The sequence below is a fragment of the Mesoplodon mirus genome, assembly GCF_964341445.2.
Source record: "Mesoplodon mirus genome assembly, chromosome: 5".
Classification (NCBI taxonomy): Eukaryota; Metazoa; Chordata; class Mammalia; order Artiodactyla; family Ziphiidae; genus Mesoplodon; species Mesoplodon mirus.
The window spans coordinates 142,823,266-142,838,059 of record NC_138980.1 but is presented as its reverse complement, the minus strand read 5'-3'; the positions used below and the strand labels follow the sequence as shown (position 1 = coordinate 142,838,059).

Genomic DNA, 14,794 nt, shown 5'->3' with positions numbered 1-14,794 from the left:
AATCTCTATCTCCATCACCATCTCCACACCTAGATGGTGAGGAATGTGATAAAGCAATCATGGTAAAATGTTAATGACTGGGGAACCTGAGTAGAGTCTACAGGAAAGTTCCATGTACTAGTCTTACAGTGCTTTGATATTATTTCAAACCAAAATGCTTTTAAAAATCATTAAATAGAATTCCTGTGAATATCACTGCCATCTTGACCCTTGCTAAATCTTGCTTCAGGTCAACTGACCTCAGGGTACTATGAACTGCTGTTTGCTTTGCAAGGGTTAAAGACAAGGGGATTTGGGAGGCTGGAAGCCATTCATGCAGTTTTTGGTCTTTCTACTTATTTGACATCCACTTATTAGGGGTCATCTATGTGCCAGCTTGTAGAGTCTGAAGCATTTAGGACATGAAAGATTCAACAGAGGAAGAGGGAGACAGAGAGGTACGAGGGAGGCAGACCTATTGACTTCTGGGTCCTTTGGAGATCATGAGAGAAGAGACCTATAAAATGTCTGCGCTAATTCTTCTTACTCAGATGAAATGTGAGGCCTAACTGGCTGTCATACTCCCATAAGTCAAGCTTGATTATTTCTCACCCTCACTTCTCATATCCACGTTAGTCAATTGACAAGTCCAGTCCATACGCCCTCTGAAACAGGTCTAAAATCTGTCTGCCTCTCTCCAGCCCAGGCCACCGCTGCCTGGACAACATCAACATCCTCCAATGGGTCCCAGTACATTCACCGTTGCCCCCTCTATTCTCCACACGGCCTCCATAATGATCATCGTGGTCTACAAGGCCTTCCATGATCTCTTCCACCCACCCCTCCAGCCTCACCTCCATGATTCTCCTCTTACTCTCCCTCTCACCCTCCCACCTCCAGTCACGCTGACCCTCTGGCACCTCAAGGCATTCAACATATGCTGCTCCCTCTTCCCCCCAACTCTTGGCATAGCGAATGCTTCATTGGCTTTCGGGTCCCAGTTAGAGCACCCCTTCCTCAGGGCCGCCTGCTCTGATGCTAAGAGTACATTAGCAATTCATGTCAAGCTCTCACAGCACTTTTGTGAATTCAGCACACAGACTATTACAGTTTCTCATTCATCACCAGACTGTGGGAACCATATCTGTCCATCTTCATCCTAGTATCCACAGTGCTTAGCAGAGACCACGGCATAGAAGCCACCCTCAGTGAATAACTGTTGAATGACGAATGAATGACATTTAAATTTCGCCTAAGAAAAGAGAAAAGAAAATGTAAAGGCTAGTAGGAAGCTTGATCTATGCTCTCTTTGGGTCCCCTATGCTTCAGGAAAATAGTGTTAAAATAAGAGGAACGCTTGACTTTTTCACTTCTCTTCAATGCCAGAAGTTTTAGCCCGGTTCCCAAAAGAGTGGTTTTGATGTGCACGACCTACTTTCTTGGTATGAAAGACCTTCTTTTTGTCCTAAATTCACTTTTCCACGGATTTTAAGGGGCTCTGCCTACTTCTGGTAAATTCTATGATTATCTAATCCATATTCTTCATGGATTTATTAAACTCTAATCATATTTCTTCTCCGCTGTTTAGAGCCTGAAGAGTCCTAATTATTTCAGTCTGCCTTCATATAGCAACCCCTGACACTCCTCCATCATACTCGTGACTCTTCTCTGGCCTTACTTGAGATCCATTTTGCCTCTCCTACAAGATTAATGACTATGACAATAAAAAGCATTCTAGATGCCAATACATCTCATCCCAGATTCATACGAAGGCTGGCTGATAATGTCTGACTTTTTGCAAACTTTTTCTTACCCATAAAAGAAACAAGTCTCCTGGACTCATGATTAGAGTGTTCCTGAGAGCCAGATGTATGTATGTATGTATTCCCTCAAAGACTGGCTAGCAGCTATTCACTAAGAAGAGCTCTTCCAGGTTCAACTATGACAGACAACAGCACCAGTCACACAGTGGTTTCTCTTACTGGGCTGCTGGGATCTTTGTTGGGGGAAGAGGGGAGAGACCCTATTCCTGCTCTGGACACCGCCACTCACGCTCAGCTCCTCTGCCAGAACTCCCTTGGGCTGGCTCCTGGCAAGAGACCCCTTCAACTACCCTGGCCCAAACTATCATCAATCTTAAATACAAGATGAAATTGCAGGTGACTGATTGCTATATATTGCCCAGTTTCAATCATTCATATGGCAATATTACTCAACATATTTTGGCCAAAAGTTCCAGAATTTCATTTTCATGTTCTTTTAAAACTCCAGAGTGTAAAAACTTTGCAGCCAAGCCCAATAATATCTACATCACCTGCTCATTTATTCTAGGTCACCTATGACATGTCTGACATAAAAGGCAATTTAGCAGTGACGTTCTACTCCACTCTCATCTTTATCTCCTCTCTCTCTGTTCTCCCCAGTGACGCCATCTCTACCCCAGAGTTCCAATCATGCAGATGGTAAAGGCACGTAACATGACATCTCCCCTCTCCCCCAGTCTCTTTCCGGAATTTCAGGCTCCATATTTCAACTGTTCTGAAAAAGCCCAAACTAAACCAAATCTGAATAAAACAAAAGCCCCCACCCCCACCCCCTGCAAACCACAGTCTATAAGAATGAGACATTTTGGAACATAAAAAGCATAAAGGTTAGACTGACAATTATTCTAAGGCAGCATCTTTGAAATAAGTCACAGACTCTTGGAGTATTTATTTGAAATAAATAAATCCTATGGTTAACAGGGGTAGTGTCAGATTCAAGCCACAAAATCAGACTCTTAAAACTATGCTACTTCAAATGGGGGAAGAATGTTCATGTTTTTGGAGTCAGTTCCTAAAAACTGTACAGAGTTTTCACTTGGTTTTCGTTTTAAAACTTAATGAAGCTTTGGATCTCATAGTCAATTTACTTAAAATTACTCATTTTGGCCTCTAGACTATACTGTACCAAAGTTCATTGTGTCTGTCTCCTACAGCAGCTCGTGCATTGTTAAGGGTAAGCCCCTTTCACTGGTGTACAATGCTAAACACAATGCCGTCGGCCGTCCTGACAGCAAGCGGCAAACTCAGGCTTCATTCCCAGGCCAGACACTGAGGCATTGTATGACTCCGTGCAGGCCCATAAACCTTGGCTGCTTCGGTCTCCCCATGATTAACCAGTAACGTTTTTACACTATCGGCCACTTCCTTTCTTTAGGAGGACATTATGAGGCATCAGTTCAGTGCATTATGCTATGAGAATACAGGTAAATAAGTGCTCATATTCCTAAGGCATCTTAGGTGATCGTTAGCTTTCTTGGGCGAGGGCCTGGCAGCCCACCATGCAGCCCAGACTGTGGTACTTCCCTTCCATCGTCCCACAGCAGTCACCACATGCTCCAACCCATCCCAGCCCAACCCAAGACACTAAAGACACACAACCCTTACCCTTCACTTGCAGCAGGCAATAGAGAACAGGGTAACTATGGCGGGTGGGGGGCAGGGGAGGATGGCATCAGACAACCAAGGTCACGGCCTCTGTTGCCTAGATTGCTTTAGTTCACAGGTCTTTTCACATAGGGTCCGTTATGACTTGTTCCTTTCCAAAAGAACCCAGTGTCTCTCTCTTATCATGTCAGGATGCAGGATGTTACCTCCCAGCATGCATCCACAAGCTTCTACCAACACTGTATGTGAGGAAACAGTGTGTCCATATCTTGAGAGAGGGCAAAGACTGGAATCACCAGTGGTAACTCTGTGTCGTAGACTTTGGACAAATTGTGTAACCCTTAGCTGAAAGGTGGATTAGCCAAAAAGCCCAAGCAAAACCTTAGGAATATTTGCTTGAAGGAGGAAGATCACATGTACCAGGGGAAAAAATAAGCAAAAGATTAAATTGCAAGTATTTCAGTCTGGTGGTCTAGCACCAAGGCAGCAAGATGATCTTAAAATGTCCCCATTTCTGTCAGGGACAGCGCCAGACATCGGTAGGTCTGTCGAGCACTGTACACAGCAGGACTCAGTGAATAACTACTCAACAAGCTGACGCTGTAAAGCACTGATGAAGCACTTGACTGTGTATCCCACCTCCCTCTACATCTCCACCTTAATGAAGCCAGCCACCCTCCAGATCACTCTCTAGTCCCTCAAACAGTCTGAGCACTTCGTGTTTCTGTGCCACTCGGGTCCTGTGCACTCAAAAGGAAATCTCCCCTCTTTTCTACTTGGCAAATTCCCATACAAAGTTCTGCTCAGATGGCACCTCCTCCGGAAAGTCTTCCATTCCCCCGGTGAGAACTATTCCTTTCTTCCACTCTTTGGTCCTTTAACACGCTTCTAGCACTGCAGTGAGTATTACTCCACGTGCATTTTTTACTGACTGTAAGAATTATTAGATGACAGAATTATGCACACTGACCCAAAGACATATTCATCCTTGGTCTGATTGTTGGTTCCAAAAGTTTAATTTTACAGCTACCAAGGGTGGCCAGGCACCAAAGCAGAGGAGCAAAGCTGTCATACAATTCACCGTTCTAGACAGGCCTGCTCGAAATCTTCCCCCTCTGGCACTGGCCCCTGCATTGCCCGCATCTCCTACCATTCCGTCTCGCTAAATCCCTAGCCTTTGGGGACATGGCATTTGTTTCAATTGATGCTCTGTTTTTCATCATGAATACATGATTTTATTCTGTGCATGATTTCAATTTGATTGAGGCTCTGTAGAGTTGCTGGAAAATGTTCTTCAGTCAGTGTTGGGGCTTCCCACAGCTATACAGTCACTGACTGAGCCCCATACTACCTCTTCCTTATTTAAATACGGGTCTTGCTAAACAAAAACTGGAGTTTTCCTATGGCAGATGACCAGGTCTTTCCTTGGAGTCCTCAGGTGAGGCCTGGCACTGTGTTCAATAAATACTTGTCAGATTAACAAAAAATCAGTTAGTTGGTACCTAAAAGCAAGAGAAGTCACCCATGACTTGAAGGGGATATATTTCTTAGGTGGTTTGGTTTCAAAACCAAAAACAGGCACCTATATATTCTGAACCTCACCAACTCTCACAATGACAAAAGGAAGTCAATTTCTAGAATGTTTTCTAACACTAAACATGTTCACTGAATAAAACATTAAGAAACATATTAATATCCAAAACTACAAGATTTAAAATATTTTCCGGGCTTCGGTGGTGGCGCAGTGGTTGAGAGTCTGCCGGCCGATGCAGGGGACGCAGGTTTGTGCCCCGGTCCGGGAAGATCCCACATGCCGCGGAGCGGCTGGGCCCGTGAGCCGTGGCCGCTGAGCCTGCGCGTCCGGAGCCTGTGCTCCACAACGGGAGAGGCCACAACAGTGAGAGGCCCGCGTACCGAAAAAAAAAAAAGAAAAAAAAATATATATTCCAAGTCTATAATAGTCAAATATGGGTCTGTCTTTTGAAAATACAACCAAACATGTTTATAGGGCTTGTAAGAGCTGCTTAAGCTCTGGAAAAGACACGAGGAAGAATCGTGTCCTAATAACACAAAAACAAAACCCAAGACGGTCAGTACTATTAAGCACAAGATATAACTGATTTGTGTGTATTAATTCACTTATAAGAACAACCCAATGAGAAAGGCATCGATACTTTGCACTTCCCATTTTAAGAGTGGGAAGTTGAGGCCCAAAGAAGTTAAACTTGTTAAGTGGAACCAGGATTTGAACCCTGGCTGTCTGGCTCCAGAGCAATTTTCTGAGTGATGGGACTGAAAAGCCTCTAACATCTGAGAGTGTGTCATGTAGAGGCAACATTCGGGGCATTCTTCGTAGAGGGCAATGTACAGATAACGAAAATATGCCAGAGTTTGTAAGGTACAGAGTAAGGGCCAGAGCTGGGGCTCCAACCCGGGCTCTTGGCTCCAGAGCTCTTACTCGTGTCCTCTTGGCCTTGGTACAGCCACGTCTGGAGTCAGGGCTCAGAGCCTTGGAAGCGGGGTGTTGTCTCGAGGGAGTGAAGGGGGGCTTTAACAAGGCTGCCTGTGGAACTGGACAGATGCCTAGCAGAGGACGGGGAAGATGCAAGTCTCGGCACTGCTTCATTCCTTGCACTGTCCGGCTCATGGCCTTTCATTCCGGGCAGACAACCTGCATCTTTCTCCCTGGACAGTTAGAGGAGCTGGGTTCCTTTGGGGCAGACTTAGGGAGCAGAGAAGGAGGAGGGGGGCTGGCTGGGCTGCAAGACAAGGGGATACTGAAGGGCTGCTGGCTTCTCTTTCCCGCTGTTTGCTTCTTCCATTTAACCCTTTTTTGTCCTCTGGAAAGGACAAAGCTTGTCTATGAAGAGAAGCTAGCTGCACAGATTTCTGATTCTAAACATGGTAAATAAGGGGAGAAAGAAACCTCTAAGGGAACAGTCCTCAAGTTTTCCCCTTTAAAATGTGTGCATGTAAATTGTACCTCAATAAAGTAAATAAATAAACAAGCAAATACTAAACAAAATAATGTGTTGGGGAAGAGTATGGGAGAAAATACATAAATAAACTGGGCTGTGTGGAAATCCATGTCAAAGAGAGGGTCTATACGAACATGCACGCTTTTAGCTAATCCTTTCTTTCCATCTGCAAGAAGAAAAATGAATTTCAAAAATGCTCTGATGTCTTGGATTATTTAGTAGGTCTTGCAAAGAAGTGAAAAGAATATAAATTCCAAATGGCACCTCAGCTACAGAAATAATCAGCGGGGCAATAGTGTACTGTGAAGAGGCCCTTGATCACCAGACGGATCGCAGCAGACGACTCCTCCCCAGGTTACAAGAGCAATCCACTTTTTGAGGTGAAAAATCCTGTGGCCCTTTAAGACCCTAGTGGGAAAAACAATAAATTGTTTTTACAGAAGATGGGTCAAACCTTTCGGCCATGTGGGCTGCTCTGAGCTCACAGACTGTCCCAGGGCTGAGGCTTCTGGCCAATACATCACACGGCCTCAGGACACTAAGTCTGTCTCTGCCTTACCCTTTGTATTTCTCAATCCACATTCCTTTTTGGGGTGAAATACTCCATTATTTCTGCTTTGTTCTGGGCTGTCTCCTGTCTCTGTCCCTATTAACTCGTGGCAACAAAAGAAACAAACAGAAGCAGGGGATTTCATGCTTAGCAGCTACAGACATTGGCCTCACGGCTTTGCAGAGGGGCAGACATTTGAGACTTTGAATGGAAGAGAGTGCCGCGGCGCTGAACCAGACCAGGGGCCCACGTGGCTCCCAGTCTGTGCATCAGTCATCCTGATCAGTGGCATTCATGAGTCCTGGTACGTGTATTTCCAGATGAGCCACAAGTGGGGTTTTAAAAGTTAAGGCACGTATCTGATAATTAGATTTAAAGAGACTCTAATTCGAGATTCTCCTATATTCTAGCAATCCAAAATTTCAGGTTTTCTCATATTGGAAATAGATCAGAGGGACAAGATTTTATTTTTTAATAAAAATGAAGAAACTCAAAGAGGAAGCTAAGTAGAAAATAAACGTCTTTCTTATTTTTAAGATGTAATTTTTCTCTTATAATGACTAGATGGAATATCTAATTTTTATAATGACAGAATTATCCAGTAAAACTAGCAGTAAATTCCCCAGGCATGGCTATCTGTAATGAGAACCAAGCTAAATGAATATTCATAAACGTATCCAAATCAGGGCTTCACCTGGGTCAGTTTCAGGCCATTTATTATTTTTTTCCCTAAAGAGCAAAGAAATACAAATTTAGTCGAACGTGAAAGAGAGTAATACATTTTGTATTGAACCTCTTTTTTGGTTACTTTCTGAATAGAACTTTCTAAACGGAAAGTCGGGCATAAAAATACTTAAACACTTTTACTATTCCTTAACAATGGCATTTTTCTATACTTTGTACACTTAGGAAAAATCAGGGAATGGAAACATTTAAAAAGAGCTAGACTCCCTAGGTAGATCTTCCAGTGGATGGATCATCTAAAATCTCCCAGGAAAGATCCCAGCAAAGCAGATTCTCTCTGCCCTTGGTGTTTTTTGGAACTGGAGATGGGGAGCTTTGGAACAGTCCAGAGAAAAACAAATCAAACTAAAGTTGTTTTCCTTGTAGACCCTAACAGTGAAAATCCTAATTCCATATTTTTGGACCACAGAGCATTCCCTCACTTAACAATCTTCAGGTTCCATGAAGATGGAGCTCAGCCCCACATAGCCTGTCAGTCACCAATTCCCCTAAATCCACCCATTTGGTCTCTACCATCTCCCCATTCCTAAAGGCTCTGACAGCGCGTCACCACTGTCTCCTGGAAAACACACTGTCTGTCCTAACTGGTGTCCTTACTTCGGGTCTTACCCGACTCCAATTCGGTCTCCAAAATGCTAATAATGATCTTCCTAAAACACATCAAGTCATTCCCATGATTTAAAATCTTTCCATGGCTACCCAGAGCTGTCAGGAAAATGACCAAACTTCTTATCTAAGCAGATAGGCTCTTTATGATCTGGCCTTTGCCTTCATTTCTGGCCTCTGATGGTTGTTAGAGGGATTACATAAGATAATGTTTATAAAGCACCCAAACTGGGGTTCAACATGTGAAACTTAAAATATAATTATTTTAAGTTTATAATTATAATGTATATATTTATAATTATAATATCTGCATAATAATTTGTTTTTATTTTCCCACCATATACATGGCCCTCATGCCAACCATACAGACCTATGTGCAGTTCCTGATCCAGTCTCCTTCATGATCCATGTCATCAAAGGGGCTGACCCTCGGCCTATACATCATTCTCCACTAACTCCCTCTGGCTGGCACCTAGTCAGCCTTCAAATTCAGCTCAATGATCATTTCTTCCAGGAAGAATTCTGTGGCCCTCAGTCTGGTTGAGATGACCTTCTTCAAACTCCCTTAGCACCTTTCTGTTCCACTGTCCTAACACTCATCATTCTGTCAAGTAAAGGTGATCTACAGTCCTTCTTCCCCCACTTGGACTTGGAGCACTTCAATGCAGGCTCCACTTCTGATTTAATTTGGGAACCTGAGTATCTGACACAGCATCCACCATGTGGTAGAATGAGCTCCTCAGTGACTCCGTACATGGCTTTGATTAAGTGCATGGTCAGACAAGCCTGAGATCCAACCTTACTGTGATCTGGAGAAGTTACTTCACCAACACCTGTTTCCTAATCTAGAAAGCAAGGATCCTCTCATAGGATTGCTGGGAGCAGTAAAGGAGGTACTACGTATCAAATGCTCAGAACAGTGTTCAGTAATCGATAGGTATTGTTATCACCATGATTGTGGTTATTAGATTTTTTACTTAGAAAAGTGTTTTCCTAAAAACTGACTTTGCGACCACCCATCAGGACTCTTCTCACAGCGTACAATTCAAGATAACTCAGGGTCTGGATTTATTTTGTTGTCCATTTGGTCAAAGATCTGACCTGATAAGCCAAATACCAGTGGTGGCTAATCATACAGAGACAGTCCTTTTGGTTTGCTATAATAAAGAACTATTAAAAGAGAGCATAATATAATGTAGAGTGGGACCATCACTGTATTTTCTCTTCCCCTGAGAGGAGAAACAGCTTTTAAACATGACTGGTCTATCTTAGCAGTTAAATCAATTCTCTTTGATTATGAATCTCCTGCTATGTCTATGCAGACCTAGACAAAAGCATAATGGTGGCAAGGGGTGGTGGTGGCAGTGTCTGTGATCCCTGTGCATCCTCAAATCACATTGCTTTAACTGCTGACAAAGACAAATGTTTACTCTGGTCTAATGTGGAAGAGCCAATACAGTGAACTAGACGCTATCTTGCCTCACACATCAACACACGTGTCAGACAGACTCTGATTGCAAAGTCTGTTATTGGTGACGAGAGAGGCAGAGAGGGCACAGCTGGATATTTTAGATCCACAGCTGAGCTGGCAGCAGTGGTAGTTCAAGCCATCTTCTCACTTTATAAGCTGGAATTAATCAGAGAGTTATTTAAAGGTGTGTTTTATTAAAGAGGCACTTTCGAACCAGGAAAATATGATATTTGAACATCCTAGGTGTTTTGTAAAATGGGTGTCCTCCTTTTTCTTTTGTACCAGAGAAGGTTCTGCTTGCAAATACCAGAAAAGTGATTTATTGGAAGCATACTGATAATTCACAGAACAGATGAGAAGACTAAAAAAATGCAAGAGCCAAGGCAGCCCACAGTAACACCACAGCGGCCATTAGTACAGGAGTCACCACTTGTACTAACTGCTTGGCATCCTGTACTGAACTCCATTGCAGCGTGAGAACGACCTCTGACTACTCCAACCCGGTACCACTGACCATCACGCTGGAGTATCCAATTGGCCAAGGCTTGGTTTCATGCTGGGGCCCTGGCTGCCAGGCAGTTAAGAAAGAAATAGCTGACCCCTACCTTCAGCAATGAAAGAAGGGAGCCCTGACCCCAAGCTCTTGTGGGATTTGTCCCTAAATAGACCATTCACTTACAGGGCAGCCATAAACAATATCAACTATACATTTTGTCCTTTGGCCCAAAAGACAATAGACTTTCTCTATTATTACAATTTAAAAACATAAAATAGAACAATATTTGTTGATCTTCCAATTCCATGGACTTATTCTGATGGAATATGCCAGAGTCCTGGGCAGAGGGCAAGATGAAAGCTAGCAAAAAATCTAAGCCAGGATTTTCCTGAGCAAAATGTTTTACCCTCTCAGTGTCCCACTTGTCTACTATTATTTAATACTCAGCTCTCCTATTCCACATGCATTCTCTTCTTTCTTTTCATACTTCTACCAATAAATTATTACATGTAAGAAGATGGGAACTGGCTGTGTCTGTGTAGGAAGCTGATGCCTGACAGCTCTTATGTCTAAACTTGCATATTCTTGCTTTCCTTTCAACTTTAATATCTTGTAGGAGGAAAATGGGGCAGGACATACTTGGAGGTGTATGTAGCACCTAGCTTTTGTTAATTAAGAACAAAAACTCAATCAGGTAGACTGTGCTATTGCTTGTCACTAGAAACATAGATATAAACTCCCTAAGGATATATGACTGGGCTTTTTCTTTTTTTTTTAAATCAGACTACTCTGGTTTTCTACATATTTATCTAAGTAATATATAATCCTTCAAGTCTCTCTTTTCTAATTTGCACATCACACTGTAATTGTGAACAACAACAAAAAACTACTCATCAGGAACATGTAAAAAATACCAAAACCCAAAACAGAAAAACCAGAGCAACCATATTTATGGTCAACAAATAATTTAAAAAATCATAGTCTTTGGCCGACAAATTCAGCTTTCCCAAAAACACAAAATCTGAAGGGTTATAGTAAACAAGCATGTTAAAATATAAATCAAAAACAAAAAAACAAAAACAGTAGGGGGAATGAGGTTGGAAGGGAAAGGATTAAAGGCATATGTTTAAAAATAGGACATTATGTTTCATTTATTTGGTGACTCTGTGGAAATTTTATGACATTCATCCAAGGAATTATTACACCTGAACAGATTATCCCCGCCACGGCTCTCCAAAAGGAAGAAAGAGCATATACTCATGACTATTTGAACTGAGTGTTAGAATTGATTTTATAATTACAAAAATAGTGGATATGAAGGTCCTCAAGGGAATTGTGCATGGACAAATTAGAGACAGTGTTGGCAGAGATAAAATATTCATCACCAAAAGAGTACATAAAAAGTATTTGAGATGATCAGGGCTCATTTGGGAACCACACAAGGGGAATAAGATATCACCAAAAGAACACGAGTATTCTCTGTTATGTAAAAACCTGAAACAAAGAATTTCGGTCATAACAAGTTCTGCATCTATTAAAATAAGACCTCATTGCCATGTAGTCTGGGGGCCATGGGGTAAAGAACAAAAATTGCCTTGAGATTTTCTTAACATGCAAGACTTTCAAAGCAACTCTACAATAAAAACCATAGCTCTCTCTTCGATCCTATTAATGTTTTCATATTTTACAGTTTCTTACAATTTGCAAATCTCTCTCTGCCCACAAAGAAGGATAAAAGATACGGAACCTTAAAACATGAGATTTTTGAAATGATATATTATACAGTTTTAAATCCCATATTACTTCTTACGTTTTATTACATGTTTGTATTATAAGCCACATCTAGTCCTTCACGGAAAGAAATGAGAAGAGAATGAAGGAGATAATAAAAAGATAGACATCAAATAAAATTTGATCAAATAGTGGCAAGAGATATTCTCTAAATCACATCCAATTTAGGTTAATGTAGGTACTTCAAACTTCCAAAGACTGATGGAAAGGCAAGAAGAGTTAAAAGGGGACATCCTAAAGACAGCACTAGATAGTGTGATAATCTTTGACTTGACACAGGATATGGCTTCAGCAGCAGTTTGAACCGCAACCTCGAATATATGACCGAATCTCAGCTAGAGAACTTTCTACGACACTTTCATTAAAAGCCCCAATATTCAGTGTATACAAAGGTCAAATCATTATGTTGTACACCTGAAACTAATAATGTTGTATGTCAATTATACGTCAACTTTAAAAGCCTCAATATCTATTTTACTTCAATTGACAATGAGATTTCAAAAAGAAAAATTAAAGATTTAGAAAACAAAGTACACTATATTGAAAATCAACTACTACTAGCAATTAATTATACTTTAAATATGTTCACTCCTCAATTTTAGCACAACGTCTAACAACTTCATATTCAAATTATATGGCTATAAAAAGCACATCAATTAACAGGTCGGGCTAACCTCACCCCACTTCTTCCTCCCTTTCTGTGCTTTCAAAGCTCCTTGAAAACATCATCTCTATTTCCCCTCTTCCCTTTCTCTCCTGAACCCACTCCTAACAGGCTCTCTCCTTGTCAAAGTCATCGTGATGTCCACACTACTAGATCCAATGGTCAGATCTCAGCCCTATGTCTTACAGGTCCTTTCCGTTAACACGATTACCACTGCCTCCTTTAAAAAGCTTTCTCACTGAACTTCTAGACACCACTCATTTCTGGATTCTCTCTTATTTCACAGGGAAGGGGGTTCCTTGTCAGTTTCTTAATCTCATCAGCCTCTTACCATCGGAATACCTGGGATGACCTAAAGCCTCTTCTACCTACACTCACTTCCGTGCTGACTACCTCCAGTCTCATGCTTTCAAATCTCTCTAGATGCTTTTAACTCCCAAATTTATATCTGTACCACGGACCTCTAAACGCATATATGCAAATGCCTTCTCCACATTCCTCCTCCGGGATACTGAGTCGGCATCTTGAACCTAACATACCCAAAACACAACTCATAGCTCATCCCCAAACTTTTTCCTCGGCTCCGTTAACAGCAACTCCATTTTTTTTTTTTCCCAGTTGCTCAGGCCAAAAACCCAGAATGATCCTTGGCAACTCCTTTTCTCTTAAACCACACATTCAATCCATCAGGAAACCCTGTCAGCAATAGCTTCAAACTATTTCCAGAATCCAACGACTTCTTACCACCTCTGCCCTTCCCACTCTGTCTAAGCTACTGTCATCTTGCCTGGAGTACGGCAAGAGCCTCACAACTGGCTCCCTGCTTCCTCTCTAACCTCCCTATAGTCTATTTACGACACAGTAGTCAGAGTGATCCTGTTAAAATGTGTCAGGTCACATCTATTTTCCATGCAAAATCCTCCAAAGGCCAGCCCATCTCACTCAGGATAGAAAAACCACAGCCCTTATAACAGATTACAAGGTCCCATAAAACCTGCCACAACCTCCCTCCCACCTCACCCGCCCAACTGTTTCTACGGCAACACCTACTACGATTTCCTCCCTCAGTCAGTTGCTCCTTGTTGTTCCTGGCCCATGCTAGGGACAGTCCTACTTCAGAGCTTTTGCGCTTGCCATTTCCTCTGTCTAGAAATCGCTTGCCCTAGATACGCATAGACTCACTCCTTTATCTTGTTTGGGTCTTTGCTCACACGTCACCTTTTCCGTGAGACTTACCCTGATCACTCTATTCTAAAAGTGCATCCTCCTGCCTCACGACATTCCCTATCCCCCTTACATGTTTTTTGTCTTTCCACAGCACTTACCGTCTTCTTACCTATTCAATAACTTACTCATGCATTTGGTTTACTGCCTGTGTCCCCTCATAAGAATGTTAAGTCTCATGAGGGCAGGAATTTTTGCAGGATTTTGACTGATGCATCCCCAGCAACTAGAACATGCATGGCCTGGCATAAAACATACACCCAATAAATATTTTCAAACTAACTGGTTGAATGGTTTCCATGGATCCTTCACAAGCATACTGGATTATTTTCTAACCTCTTTCTGGATTGAGGTTGATGCAATTCTATACTCTATCCATATTTTTCTTGAGTGGAAGGAACACATTCTTTTAAATCACCTATTGGTTTTGGCATGTCTTATAACTTTTCTCTGACTCTCACCGAGCTTAGTCCTCCTCTAGAACTACAACACAAAGTTCACGGCAGTGACAGACAGGGGGAGGCTGAGGCAGAGTCCCAGAGTTGTCCAACATTTATAGGTTGGGCATCAGAGGAGAAACCAACCAGCCTGATAGGGACAAAGCTAGGAAACATAGTGTAACAGAAATCAAGAAAAGTCGAGTGGTTCTAGAGGGAGGAGATCATCAACGAAGATGAATGCTTCTAAACAGTTACGTGAGGATCAGAACACACCAATAACCACTGTATTTGCGAATATGGAGGACGCTGGTTATCTTGACGAGCACAATTGTAATGAAGTGGTGGAGGTGGAAATCCAGGGTACGTCCTTATGTCCAACGACCTCCTCACTTGGCATGCTTCACCTGAGCCAACCTTCTGTTC

General features: G+C 42.2%; 1 protein-coding gene across 2 annotated transcripts in view; it reads right to left on the bottom strand.

The window, feature by feature from the left end:
* Nucleotides 1-14,794, bottom strand: part of ARL15 (ARF like GTPase 15) — a 432,613-nt gene that overhangs the window by 288,763 nt on the left and 129,056 nt on the right. The window lies entirely within an intron of this gene.